This window comes from Ptychodera flava, chromosome 2 (genome assembly GCF_041260155.1).
Source record: "Ptychodera flava strain L36383 chromosome 2, AS_Pfla_20210202, whole genome shotgun sequence".
NCBI classification, from domain to species: domain Eukaryota; kingdom Metazoa; phylum Hemichordata; class Enteropneusta; family Ptychoderidae; genus Ptychodera; species Ptychodera flava.
The window spans coordinates 9,556,552-9,572,396 of record NC_091929.1 but is presented as its reverse complement, the minus strand read 5'-3'; positions in this window follow the sequence as shown (position 1 = coordinate 9,572,396).

Here is a 15,845-nt window from a genome sequence, read left to right as displayed (position 1 = left end):
GACTTGCCAACCATCCAATTAAATCTACTGAGGAGCCATAGAGAGCTTTTTTAGCCAAATCTGATGTGTACAGTGTCTGAGAGAACCTTTTCTTGTGTAACATTGAAACCATAAAAGCACAGCTAATAATGACAAAAACTGCCTTCTTTAACTGTTATTTTGTTCATAAAAAAGCATCTTTCTACAGAAAACCTATGAAACAAAGGAAAATAATTGCATCAATGAGAAGGAAAGATATCTTGTCATTTTTCTATCTCTAAAATAAGTCACTGTATCAAATATATATTGTGAAATATTTGTGCATGTTGCTTTCTCATACTGAATTCTCACAGAGAGAACAGAAAAGTATCAGGAATTTGTCATCCTTTTGATATGAAATGCAGATTTCATAATGGTACACTTTCACTTAGCAAACATCAAGATATGTCTGAAAGTATGGCGCCCGAAGGGCGCGCCAAAAAATATGAAACATCCTGATATCTCTGATATATATGCCTTGTATATTAAAGTCATGCACCTGAAGGGCATGCTGAAAGATGTATGATATATTAAAGTAATGAGCTTGAAGAGCACGCTGAAAAATATTGAACATACAGATATCTCTGATGTATGTATGCTTGATATGTTAAAGTTGGGCGTGCTGAAAAATATGACTGATTATTAAAGTTACGCGCCCGAAGGGCGCGCCGAAAAATACAACTGAATGATGAATTTTGTGGCTGACACTAGCATTTTAGGCAATGATGAGCCTGTGTCAAAATTCAAAAACACACTGACCCCCCCCTATTGGGCATTTCAAAAACATGGTGACCCCCCCTATCACCAAAGTCAAAAACAGGGTGACCCCCCCCATGAATCCACCGGCCCCCCCCAGGCTGAAGAAACTGACCAGTCCCTTACGATGAGTGAAAGGTCAAGGGTCAGGTCAACTTGATCAACGCCATTGGATTTCCCTTACTTGACATATGATGAAATTATGCTAATTAATAGGTTAGATTCTTTACATTGACGAAAACGTTTGGCTTTGCTGATGCTTTCCTGCACGAAGTGTTTAGACATTCCCTTCGAGAACGACAGTAAAGCGTTACGGTGCAAAGTTTGGTATCGGAGAAACAAACTACCGTAAGTGTTTCCGTGTGATCACTCGAAGGGGAATACTAGTATTACATTTTCGCTTTTGAAAAATAGCGAGTGATTAAAAGTTAATTTGCCTTACATGTTTCAAAGTTACAGACTACATTATTATGACAATGAAACATTGAACTCTGGAAATCTGACCCTGAGGCGCATACTACTTTAAGTTGTAAAAGTGCAGAATATATCTATTCGAAATCCTCTCAACACTTTATTATATCATGCCAGCATATTGATGGCCCAAGTTTTGCAGTCTGATGGGTCGAGACCTGAAAATATATTCATAGTACAGCACGGTTGGAAAAAGCACGGGCTATCAGAAAAAAATCATTTTTACGTTTTAAGCCACAATTTCAATTTAACATTATGATACAATTGCTATTATATCATACCAGTATATTGATGGCGCAAATGCAGCGATCTGATTGGTCGAGACGCGAAAAGAACCGTGGTATATTCGCGATATACCATGACAGGCATACGCGCGAGCTCTCGGCAAGAGCCAAAACCTGTTTTTGACGTTCCATGCCAGAGTTTCAATATACTGTTATGATATAATAGCAATAAATCACACCCAGCGACGGTATACCACGAGATTTTGACCAGTTCACTTCATATGTGCACTCGCTATCGTTCGTGCACATATGTCGTGAACTGGTCAAAATCTCGTGGTATACCATCGCTAGCAACGGGTGTATCACTCGATTTTAACAAGTTGACTCTTTAACAAGTTGTTTATTTTAACAAGTTGACTCCATATATGCACTTGCTATTGCTCGCTCATATATCGTGAACTGTTCAAAATCCCGTGGTATACCGTCGTTATATAACACGGAAGCTGCATGTTATTGTATGCAGCTATATTTATTCGATAAACCGTTGCTGTCTTACAGTAATGCACCATTTGCATCTCAATTGTATTCAAAACTCAACTGAAATGCTCCTTGTCAGTTTGATAAAGTTCTAATACAGATGTACAAGCACGAAATAGATATCGGTCGATGTTTATTAGAAACTCAACAGCGATAAGCAAACTATCTGTTCAAAATATCCCATACCCGAGTAATATTAATTTTGACTGTGTAGTTATCATTTCGAAGACATTATGCCCGTGTATCTAGTTTCAGATTGGAAGTTCTCTTGGAAATTACGTAAACTTCAAACAGTCTGAAAGATCAAGATGCCAGTTTAGTTAGAAAGCTTCAATTCAATAGAAATTCTAATAACGATCTTATAAATTACAATTTCCTCGTGTTGATATTTACAAAAGTATGGATCTAACACAATTAATATTTTACCATTTTAAGTGTGAACGCGATTACTTTTGCTTTTGTATAATATAGTTTTGGATTTAATCATCATATTTGTAATAAACATGAATTACCATATTAAATTTACATTTAAGAGCCATCTCTCCGTTTCACATTAGCCGACGCAATTATATGAAGTTTAATTCATGGAATTGAAGGCGTTGTCTTCAAGCCCTGATTCTGCCACCAGTTCGCAATTGCATTCACAATATGAATAATGTCCGTCCTTTTCTTCTGTCTTTACCGTAAAGTTTATTAAGATAATCAGTTTGTATTTTCATCATCTTGTCCAGTGATGAGAGTATGGTTTATTATTCACCCGAACTTAAAAGTACAATTATCGAAAGAAAAAGTAAGCCTTTAAAAACAAAGACATTATTAGCTCCGCTGTCAGCGACGCGGAGCTTATCAAATTGGTTGATTTTCCGTCGTCGTCCATCGTCCGTCGTCCGTCAACAATTGCCTTCTCCTCTGAAACCGCAAGTCCGATTGCTTTGATATTTTATGTGCATCTCACTTGGGGTAACGTCACTTAAGTTTGTTCAAATCGTGGTGAAATTTGCATATTTATATTTTTTGGGCATTTTTTACTGTTTTTGGTAATAAAATCGTCTTCTCTGAAATCGCTTGTCCGATTGCTTTGAAATTTGATATGCAGTTTACATAGGGTGACCTCAGTTAGATTTGTTCAAATCGAGGTGAAATTTGTGCATTTGTATTTTTAAGGCAATTTTTGTCGTTTTTGGTCAAAGTATCTTTAAAAATCGTCTTCAAAACTACCGGTCTAGCTTTGATATTTGGTACATAGGTCCCTAGGAATCATGTATTTCAGATTTGTTCAAATTGTGCAGAAATATGCAAAGTTGCATTTAAGGCAATTTTTGCCATTTTTGGTCTAAAGATATGTTTCTCAAAAAGTACTGGTCTGATAGCTTTGAAATTTGGTATACAGGTTTCTGTAGATAAACTAAGTAATACATATTGAATTTCTGATGAAATCTGTAATTTTGTATTTTGGGGGCAATTTTTGCCATTTTTGGTCAAAAAATGTGCATTTCATAAACTACTCATCTGATAGCTTTGAAATTTGGTATACAGGTTCCTATAGATGAACTAAATGATATTTATTGAAATTATGATGAAGTGTACAATTTTGAGTTTTTGGGGCAATTTTTGCCATGTTTGGTCAAAATGTTTCTTAAAATAAATAAAATAATTAAAATAGTTCTTATCAGCGCATTATACATAAAGTCTATGCGCTTTACAAAACCAGGCAAAATACAAAATACATTAAGCTTTAACAAAATCAGTTCAGTATAAATACATTAAAAAAACATTAAGAATCGGTAAAAAGAAAAGTTTTAAGCCGAGGTTTAAAAGATCCAATTGATACAGCGGATCTGGTTTTAAAAGGAACAGAGTTCCATAATTTTAGACCTGCCACAGAGAAAGCCCGTTCACCGTAAGTAGAGGTTGCAAAATGCGGAACAGTCAAAGTAATATTGTGGTTGGATCGCAAAATTCGTGACACCTTTTTCAAAGACAGGAGTTAAGTGATATACGATGGACATGAATTGTTTAAAGCCTCGTAGACAGTAAGTAGAATTTTATAGTCAATGCGCTTCTTCACAGGCAACCAGTGGAGATCTCGTAATACAGAAGAGATATGATCATATTTCCTGCTCCTGACGACAAGTCTATGGCTGTATTCTGGCTGTATTCTGGACTCGTAGTTTTTGCAACTCTTTTTTTGGAAGCCCATACAGCACAGCATTGCAGTTGTCCAGTCTAGATGTAATGAACGCGTGGACGAGTTTTTCAGTGCTGGTTTTGTCAAAAGTATCGTCGAATTTGACAATTTTTTTCTGATTGCTAGAGATGCTGTTTTGCAGATGTAGTTTACATGGTTTGTCATTTTAAGTCCTGAATCAAGCATGACACCGAGGTCACGTGTAACTGATGATGCACTTACAGAGCTTTCACCAATGTTGATACATGGTATCGGAATTGTTTTACTGAAGCGTGACGAAAAATGGATGATCTCAGTCTTGTTATCGTTCAGTTTAAGCTTGTTGGATGTATACCATGCTCGCATTTCCTCAATACACGCTTCGATACTTGAAATTGTTGTTGCATGTTGTGATCGTTTCATAATCATATACACTTGGGAGTCATCCGCATACATCATACAGTTGATATTGTGTTTGAAAATCAAGGGCTCTAAAGGCAATATGTAGATATTAAAGAGAATCGGCCAAAGCACTGATCCCTGCGGAACTCCAAATTCCAGAGTGTGACTGGTAGATTGAGTCCCTTCTAAATGTACATGGTGAACTCGGTTGTCTAAGTGTGATTTAAACCACAAAAGAGCCAAGCCGGTTATACCGAAACAATACTGCAATCTGTTAAGGTTCCAAGACAAGAAATTGACCTTTTTAATCTAACAATTCTCTGGTGGTTAATCAGCTCAGAAACCCCCTAAATTATACATTTTCTGAAAGCCTGGATATAGGGAAACAATTTGGTAACCACAGTTTTACCATTGTTTACATAACTATCAAATGACAGGTAATTTGCATAACCTTTCAAAAATCGGTATTCCCTATGTTTTGTCTCAATACTTCAAAATATCTGACTCAAACTTGCTGGAATACAAGCTGTCACAACGCTCTTCTTAAGTGTGTTTCAGGGTTTTTAGGGTTAAATTCGCTGCTCTGGAAGTTTTTCGGGCATAAAAAGTGTTTAAGAAGGTTAAAGAAATTCTGAGACACTCTTTTAAAGATACCTGGGACAGCTTGCACTCACACAAATTTCAGCCATATATCTCAAAGCATTGAAACAAAACATAGGGAAAGGTTATGCAAATTACCTAATCACGTGATAGTTATGTAAACAACGGTGACACTATGGTAACAAAATGTTTCTCTATATCTAGGCTTTCGGAAAATATATAATTTACGGGGGTTCTGAGCTTATTAACAATAGAGAATCGTTAGCTTTGAAAGGCCGATTTCTTGTCTTGGAACCTTAAGAAAAATTTGATGATCAATAGTATCAAATGCCGATGATAGGTCTAGAAGGATAAGGATGACTTCTTGCTGTCCATCGATAGCTCGAAGTATGTCGTTGTAAACACGAATAATTGCCGTTTCAGTACTATGGTGTTGACGATATGCAGATTGCATCTTTGTATACAGATTGTTGTCTTTAAGATGTCGATGAAGCTCAGCTGCAACTATTTTCTCAAGTACTTTGGCCACGAATGGTATATTAGAAATTGGAAGATAGTTCTTAAGTTCCTCTGGGCAAAGTTGGCGGTTTTTAATTATAGGTGTAACCAAGGCAGTTTTCAGTGAATGAGGAACACAACCATTAGCCAATGATGTGTTGATAATTTCTGTGATCAAGGGCAAGAGTGCCTCTACACACGATTTTACCATCCACGTTTGTATTGGATCTAGTTTACAGTGTTTACTAGGTGACTGCATGATGATCTTCCTAATGACGTCTGAGGACACCGGTGTAAATGTTATCAGCTGTTGCTCTAGTGTACATGGAGAACTGTTGTCAATACTAGTCTGTTTCACCTGCTTATCAAGATCATGTTTCACCTTACGGATCTTATTGTCGAAGAAGTCAGCAAACTTATTTGCAAGTGTACTGGTCTGATAGCTTTGAAATTTGATGTACAGGTTTCTACAGATGAACTAAATGTGATATATTGATATTATGGTGAAATCTTCAGTTTTATATTCTTGGGGCAATTTTTGCCATTTTTTGTTTGTTTCTAAAAAACTGAAAGTCGATAGCTTTGCTATTTGGTAAAGAGGTTCCGAGGGATTATTTTTATATATGATATATTGAAATTATGGTGAAATCTGCAATTTTTATTTTTGGGGCAATTTTTTGCCATTTTTGGTCAGAGAATTTCATTCTCAAAAAACTACTTGTCAGATAGCTTTGGTTGACATGTTCTCAGGGATAACCCAAGGTGATATATTCAAATTATGATGAAATCTTCAACTGTGTATTTTTGCAGCTATTTTAGCCACTTTTTCTGGCCATTGAAATGAGCTATCAAAGATTTCCATCTTCTTCATCAACATGTGTCGAAAATAGTTATTCTCTACATAAACAAAAAGGAGCTATATCGGCCGTTAGGTCGCTTGTTTTAAAATGTGAAATATGATAAGCGACAAATGAACCAGTCAAAACCGGAATTCACGTTCACAATAACATATGGCATTTCTCATTCGGAGATTGTTCTGTATAGCGTTTCAGTATACTTTGGGACTGGCACGAGCGAAATTGTAGCTTTTAAAAACAAATAAAAGTCAAAGGAAAGTTACAGCTAGTAAAATTACAGATGATATGGAAAGCAGTTAAATATAATACTTCAACTACTTTGTACACTGTTTGTGACAATTACACCAAAGATGACTAAATTGAATAATCGATGGTTGCCATTTTCTGCGACATGGCCGCCGGGAACAAATGTCTTGATTGGCTCTTACCCAGTTACAAACATTTACGCAGTCATTGTAAAATACTTCTCTTTTATAATATGAGCTTATTATGAAAATACCGCAAAGGATGCACGAGGACATTGGCGCAGCGTATCGCCCGACGCTAAGCCTAGGGCGATGTGCGGCGCCAATGTCCGAGTGCATCCTTTGTGGCATTTTCGTAATATATTAGCGAGCGCAGCGAGAGCGGCCGAAGGCCGCTCGCGAAGCGAGCATTAAGACTAACGCGTGTACACGAAATTTAGAATGGAATCTCTATATACCTACGGGTTTGCGATAATTGCGATAATAATCTAATATGTAACAGGTGTGAGCTAAGAGCGAGCGCAGCGTAGGGTATATTGTCATTGATGTTTTCAGGCAATAGCATGCTAATTTCTTTGTTTGATGAATTGCTGTCAATTGTTTTCTAGAATAACATTTATAGATTATTACAGCAATTTAACTCGGAAATGCCAAGTTTCCTAACGAAAATTATTTAAAACTGGTAAATTACATGATTCCGATCAGTTTATTGTAACAGGGCCGGGAACAGAGGCAGTCTAATGTAAAACACGTACTTGATATTTCCGTCGGTAGCTATAGCTCTCAAGCACACGATTTTTAATTCTCGCGTGAGTTGACCGTTCGTTCTCGCGAGAGTTGGCTTGTTTCAAAATGGCGGCGCCTAGTGATGACCGAACCGGGCTTTCAACAGTGATCGAAAATAGTCATTTTGAACCAAATTTCACACTTTCTTTGGAACAGAGAGATTCTTTTGTCGGAAATACACATTGTCGAGTAGGATTTGTGGTAGATGATATCTTTAATTTCACGCAATCCGTGTAAAAGTATTCAAAATGGCCGCCTCCATGGAAGTGCTCTCTTTTCAAACTCGTAGGTATATAGAGATTCCATTCTAAATTTCGTGTACACGCGTTAGTCTTAATGCTCGCTTTGCGAGCGGCCTTCGGCCGCTCTCGCTGCGCTCGCTAATATGTAACAGGTCTGACCTGAGAGCGAGCGCAGCGTAGTATATCGTCATTGATGTTTTCAGGCAATAGCATGCTAATTTCTGTGTTTGATGCATGATTCATAACTTAGCCATTGACTCGTTGAGGTTGAATTGTTGTCAATTGTTTTCTAGAATAATATTTATAGTAATTTAACTCGGAAAAGCCAAGTTCACAAACGAAATTATTTAAAACTGGTAAATTATATGATTCCGATCAGTTTATTATATTAAACAGGGGCGGGAACAGAGGCAGTCTAATGTAAAACACGTACTTGATATTCCCGTCGTCGGTAGCTAGCTCTCAGCACACTATTTTTAATTCTCGCGTGAGTTGACCGTTCGTTCTCGCGAGAGTAGGCTTGTTTCAAAATGGCGGCGCCTAGTGATGACCGATCCGGGCCTTCAAAAGTGATCGAAAATAGTCATTTTGAAACAAATTTCACACTTTCTTTGGAACAGAGAGATTCTTTTGTCGGAAATACACATTGTCGAGTAGAATTTGTTGTAGATGATATCTTTAATTTCACGCAATCCGTGTAAAAGTATTCAAAATGGCCGCCTCCATGGAAGTGCTCTCTTTTCAAACTCGTAGGTATATAGAGATTCCATTCTAAATTTCGTGTACACGCGTTAGTCTTAATGCTCGCTTCGCGAACGGCCTTCGGCCGCTCTCGCTGCGCTCGCTATAAATGTTATTCTAGAAAAGAATTGACAGCAATTCAACCTCAATGGCCTCGTGCATCAAACACAGAAATTAGCATGCTATTGCCTTAAAACATCAATATATGACGATATACCCTACGCTCCGCTCGCTCGCAGGTCAGACCTGTGACATATTAGTATATATCTTATATTCGTGACTGGGGCATCAAATTGTCAGAGTAATGACCGTTTTCGTGCAAGGTCAACAATTTTTCTTCCGATTTATAGCGCAAGTGTACAACGCTATCTCGGACGCGCTTCTGCAAGTTCTGGATTGTGTGTGTGCACTACACACGCACGTACAGAGCGTGCGAGATACAAGTTCTGGCACTGTTCCAATGAGTCCCTTTGAACCGTTCAACACACCTCGGAACCAGAGTTATTATCGCGCGTACGCTCATAAGTATCTCTGGCACAGGCAGATTAATATTCATGTAACCTCGAGGTCATTGGAACGTCGAATGAACTACTTTTTTACCTGTCGCACACTGTAGCCATGGTATTGCCACAGTAACGCGCGGCAGTTCGAATTCGTTCCAGCACGCGCACAGTTATCTACAAATTCAAATAAAAACGCCATTTTCTCTTTTCAGTGTTTATTTATTGTTCTTTCTTTTGAGTATTCATATATACGGCCTTGGTAAATAACTTCGAGTGCAGGAGGGGTCACAATTCAAGAAAATACATCATCAGCAGACGATACAGGGGATTCGCCCAAAGGTCAGAACAGGTCAAAGCCTTGTTTCTTCACGAATAATAACACTATTTAAAAGTAGTTCCAATGCTACTTATATTTTCCCAGTTCGTGTTTTGCTATAAACTTATAGTAATTAGTTTTCAAACCGATGAACATTTTTGCATGGAGGATGGACTTTGTATTTTAAGCGAGTTCGTCACAGTGTCGGTTTTCGAGCTGACTTTGGTTTCGAGCTGACCGGTTTGCCGATCGGTATGTGGCGATTTACCACGTAAACAGGACACCTGTGGCAGAGTCACTTATTCGCTGATCACTACGTCTCACGTGACCAGACGCAGTACGTAGTAAGACGCAGATACAGGCAAACTGCCATTTTAAAATGAGACACTTTTTGCTCTCCCGGAGGTTGTTCATAGCGCATGTCCGCACATCATGCATCCTTTTTCGTCGCGTGCTTTTTAGTCTAGTCTGGTAGCTGCCAATATTTCAAAACTTGTAAGTATGGTTTTGAAATCCTTAGTTAAATTCTAGCCACTTTCGCATCATGAAACTGTGATAATTTTAGCCTTACTTCCAAGTAAGATTGAACAGCTAATGACAGCGGCTCACGGTTCAACCAATCAGATTTCGTAAATCGATATATGGCGGTTTCCCATTACCTGCCTCTTTGTGCTTGTCGCTGAGGCGGGGATCAGCCAAAGTCACTTATCGCCGACTCGAACACACCAGGCATTGTGGGTAATACGCGATAAGAACTGCCTGGAGAGTGGGGATGGGGCGCCTTGAAACTTTACGTTTTACGGAACGGGCGTTCCGTACGGCTTTTTAGCGCACGCTAATTCTATTGTTCTCGATGGTGAATGTATAATATGCATTTTAGTTTTGCCTCTCATTATTATTGTTCGAATATCTGGGGCGTTGTAATGCGAATAACTAGACTAAAAAGAAAAACAAAACGGGCAGCGAGAGTTTTTCTGAATGATACAACTTTAGGTAGGATTTCATCCTTGCGATCTATGTGCCAATTGAATATGTTTAGGCAATAAAGCACACCCAGCGATGGTATACCACGAGATTTTGACCAGTTCACGACATATATGCACGAGCGATAGCGAGTGCATTTATGAAGTGAACTGGTCAAAATCGAGTGGTATACCGTCGCTGGGTGTGATTTATTGCTATTATATCATAACTGTGTATTGAAATTCTGGCATTGAACGTCATGAACGGAGTTTTGCCCAAGCTGAGAGCTCGCGCGTATGCCCGCCGTGGTATATTGCCAATTTATCATATACCATGCCCATATTGCTACATCCTAGTGACGTTCAACGTAAAATATCAGCCGTGATATTTCACGGTAAACGTCGAGATATGCACGATGAACGTCATCAGTTTTAGAGTTTTCCCGAACTACATTAGCAGTTTAACGTAAAAAACAAAATGGCTGCCGCTCCCCGCCTGCGAAGCGATGTCGCCGACGTAAAAACTTGAAGGGCTTCGAGGAACACGGGTATTTCTGGTTGCAAAATACGAAAATATCACGTTGAGTCTTGAAATGTTTTCCCATGGTATTTTTTTGGTCAAGGTCTAGCAAACATTCTGCCGTTCGCACGGCGCCGGCACTGTGCACGGTCTCCACCGAACAGGTAGTGAGAGCGTGGCGTGACAGCGATGTCGCGCGCGCGACGACTGTTGACATGGCAACTCTAAAGGTAAACTAACAAAATGGCGTCCCCTCTCTGCGCGAGCTCCGTGCCGTACGACGATCGAAATCAGGATAGATTTAAAGCTGAGCAGTTTTTGATCAGTTACAGTTGTAATAGCATATTGCACCTTAAAATGTTCCTTCTGCATGACGATTTTTGTATCCCGGTGTCTTTCTTCTTGGGTTTCATTGAGATATGGACGATGTCGCGCGTAATGTTGACATCTTCGTCGTAAGCTTATACTTTATGAATGAAGCCTGTTCACATAAACATTCTGATATTTATGCGCAAGGCGTAATAAAGTAAAGCCTCAAAATTAAAGGTTTTTCGTTCTATTAGTAAAAATTCCCTAAAATTATGGGCATGGGTATATGATAAATCGGTTATTACCCAATATCGCCTGTTCCTTGTGTCGTATCAGCATTCGTGTCATTTGTGCTGCGTCAGACACTCGACTTCGTCTCGTGTCTGACGCAGCACAAATGACACTCATGCTGATACGACACAGGAACAGGTGATATTGGGTAATAACCTCTAAATACCATGGTTCTTTTCGCGTCTCGACCAATCAGATCGCTGTATTTGCACCATCATATACTGGTATGATATAATTAATATTAAACACGCATAATATTCAATAGAGGTACACTTCTGTACGACATGTTTAGTAATAAAACTTCTATAAACACACATGTACCTGAGAGAGTTTCATGTAGTTATAGGTCACTGGTTTACAGGTACGAAACTAAAGCAAGTTGTAAAGACAGACTGGAACTTTCCAAAACGTTGTTATTTCAGAATTCACTTATATATGTATTAAACATATTTGAAGGTGTACTTTTCACAGACATATGTAACATATTTAAAAGACTTCATACGAGAAAGTTTTGAATCTGTCTTGTTGCTGTTCAATTATCGGAATTTTGGCTTTTCTGTCTGTCTTTTTCCCCCGTAAGGTATCATCACTTTGTATTAGTATTTTTTATGCGTGCTTTAACTGACAGTGTTTTAAGGGCTACTGGGAACATTAAATTTAGCTAATAGTGCTACCCTTCTTTTGTTACATTTTCTTAAGGCACACGTTCTTTTCTTTAGTTTTTTTATGATGTTAGTTTTAAAGAAAAAGTATTTTATGATATTTTGCTTGCCAGATGATGTATAATATAGAAATAACGGGCGACGCGCTGACCATTAACGTTTATTTGTGGGCAAGGGCGAGAGGAAAGCCAAAAATTAACGGGCGAGGCTTGCCGAGCCCGTTAATTTGGCTTTCCTCGAGCCCCCGCCCACAAATAAACGTTAATGGTCAGCGCGGAGTCTGTTATTTCCATTATATTATCAGCGAACCCAAGAAAACCGTAAAAATATCCGAAAATTTCAGGAGCGAACGACAACTGGGTCCCAGAAACTGAACATTACGCGACGCACTGTCACGCGCGCTGTAAAATATTGGCAAATCCGGAGATGTTTTCAGAAAAAATATCTCAACTTGACCTACAAGTGCTCCATTTTATTTTGTGATTGATATATGATTTACGTTTGAGCTGTAAGTTACGATACTTTGAGTTATTAATCTTATTATTCATATTCACGGGCACTTAAACAGACCATTACTGTGTATATGTGGTCAGTCACGTGGTTCAGCTCGACCAATCAAAATGCGACGGGCAGTGCATGGTAATATAATGACCAGTTAATGCTCCCGTATGGTAAAAAACACAGCGTGTTTCATGCATGTAAATCTTTTCACAGTCGCAACCAAGAAAATGTTCGTAAGACCAGCCGCTTAGTGGCGTTAATGGCGCGCGCCGTGGGCGCGTTTGTGATTTGTTGTACGCATGATCAGGTTTCTTCCAAGATGAAAATGCTTCACCTTAAAGCGGTGAACTTTCATATAGTGAAGGCCTGTAAGTATAATCAGCAAAATGGGAATGATATCGTATTTACAGATCAAAAAGTATTTAAAGCCAAACAATAATGGTAATGGCTGCAAGTTCCTCATAGCTTTTCCGCTTACAACATACTGTGTTCTATGCGTTGAAGTACTCGCGGCCAGCGCCAGGAACGCAAGCTTACGCTGACCTCGCTATGTTAGGCTGTTCACCTTTTCATCGGTCAAGATAAATAGCCAACATAAAATCCGATCAAAACTTTCTCTGCAGGAATATCTAATTTTTGAAAATAATGCTGCTGCTGTTCTGCTGTGCGCAGAGTTGTCGTCTGCGTAAAGTAGCTTTACCTCCGTGAGACGTAAAATTTGAACACGGTGGTTATTTTAAATTGGTCAGTTTATGGGGGAAAAGCCCATTGAATGTCAGTCCAAGAATGACATACAAGGCCATTTACAGGAATAAGAATTAATGTCGAAAATTGGAAGGATGTTTTAGGAAAACTGAATGGTATTTTTTGAGCAAAATATACACCAAAATCCCAGAAAGAGCTTGTGCTTTTAATGATTGACAAGTTTTGTACGCATATGCTCAGAACGACTCAAATTGTCCATCCTACATATAACAAGTCATTGACAATGACATAGTCCCCACTTGAAATAGCGGAGTATTAGTCTTGATGGGGCAGTTAAATGTGGTCTTCAAGAAGTATCACTGGAGTGTATATGTTAAGATCTATGGGCACATAGGTCTATGTTGTTTTCCCAATTTGAAACACATGAGGCATGTCTAAGTTATGGTTCTAAATCGGGAAAATAGATCAGACCTGTAGCTGTATTGGCCAACCAAGAAATACATATGTGGATAATAAATGATGCCCAAGATGTGACATCTTAAGGTCTAATATCCTATCAAAATTGGAGGGTATAGAACTTGTGGTTACTGAGTTATGCATATATATGTATAATCAAGGTAAAAAGTCATGGAGGTCACGTGACGTTTTGAAAAAAAAATATCTATTGCTAATTAATCCCTATATGCCAAAAATCAGACATCTAGCTCTATTCGCTTGCCCAGAATTAGATTGTGCATAATCAATGGGGTAAAGTGTGTGTTGTCATAAGGTCGCCCATCCTACTAAATATAAAGGACATAGCACCTGTGGTTACTTATTTATTTGACAAAAACGTATATTTTAGGTAAAAGGTCATAGAGGTCACATGACATTTGATCAAAAAATTTCTATTCTATAGTTATCTCTATATACGAAAAATCAGACATCCAGCCTTATTTGCTTGCTCAGAATTAGATATGTGCATAATAATGAGGTACAGTATGTGGAATCATAAGGTCTTCCATCATACCAAATATGAAGGGTGTACCACTTGTGGTTACTGAGTTTTGGACCAATATGTAAATTTTAGGTCAAAGGTCATTGAGGTCACGTGACATCTTGTCAAAAAAATTGTATTGCTAAGTTATCCCTATATACCAAAAATCAGACCTCTAGCTCTATTGGCTTGCTCAAAATTAGATATGCGTATAATTAATGAGGTACAATATGTAGCGTCATAAGGTGTCCCATCATACCATATATGAAGGGTGTAGCACTTGTGGTTTGAGGTCAAAGGTCACTGAGGTCACGTGACATTTTGTCAAAATATCTGAGATATCATCGTGAATGGAGGGACATGACCCAATCTATAAGCCCCCTGGACTTCATCCGTGGGGCTAAAAACTGTGTCACCGCATCCTTTTTGCTGTATGAATACGATGAGAAACTAAATTTTTATTTTACTTGGCCTTATACATGGGATTCTATGCAGAAATGACTTATACATGGGAGTCTATGGACTGCCTTATACGTGGGAGTCTATGGACTGCTTTATACATGGGAGTCTATGGACAGCTGCCTTATACATGAGAGTCTATGGAGGTGGAAACTAAAAAGTCCACTAACACGGCCAAATTTGATCGCATTGTGAAACAAATCGACGTGCATCTGTATGGGGTAGGGTACTATCCTTGTGCAAAGTTTGAAAGAAATTGACCAAGGCATGTCTGAGATATCTGCGTGAACGGACGGACGGACGGACGGACGGACGCACGCACGGACGGACGGACATGACCCAATCTATAAGTCCCCCGGACGACTAAAAAGTTTCACACTTCAAAAGCTGTTTGAGACAGTTCGACTCCAGTCCCTGACCTGTTCGGATGTTTTACTCATTATAATTTCCATTAACTTCAAGGCCACGGCAGACAGGTTAAGAATTTTACTGTCAATCATGTAGTGAACAGTGATTCATAAGAAGTTAAGTTGAGCCATCAACCATGTAAACACTTTACTTGCGCTACTGGCTGTCGGGATTCAAATTTCCACTTCTTACGATTCAGTTGACGTATACTCTATTCACAATCACTGCATGACCTCATTGTCAAAAGTAGTCGTTACGCTCGACAGGTCCTGTTTGTGGGGCATTACAGATGGCTTTCACTTGAGCTGAACTCCAGTTTTATCTCTCCATTCTTTATGACCCGAAGCGCTGTGTACTTGTAACTGCTTTTGCCATTTTTGAGGAGCCACACCACTCTACGACGTCGACTGTACAGCTCAGGGAGCGTTGACGATGTTACATGTTGTTTTCGATTGCTGTGTTCGGTATCCAGTACACGCAAACAGACAGCCACTGCAGTCTACTCTACGCTGGTGGGCATTGTCCCAGCAGTCCAAAGGAGAAATGAACATTTAATCACCGGGACATCCCAAAAACCTTCCAAAAGGAAGGTAATGATTATTGTTCAAATATGATTAAAAGTCGGTATACGGAATATTTCGATTTTGTACCTTCATTTGATCTGCTTTGACCGTGGATTATCTTCAACT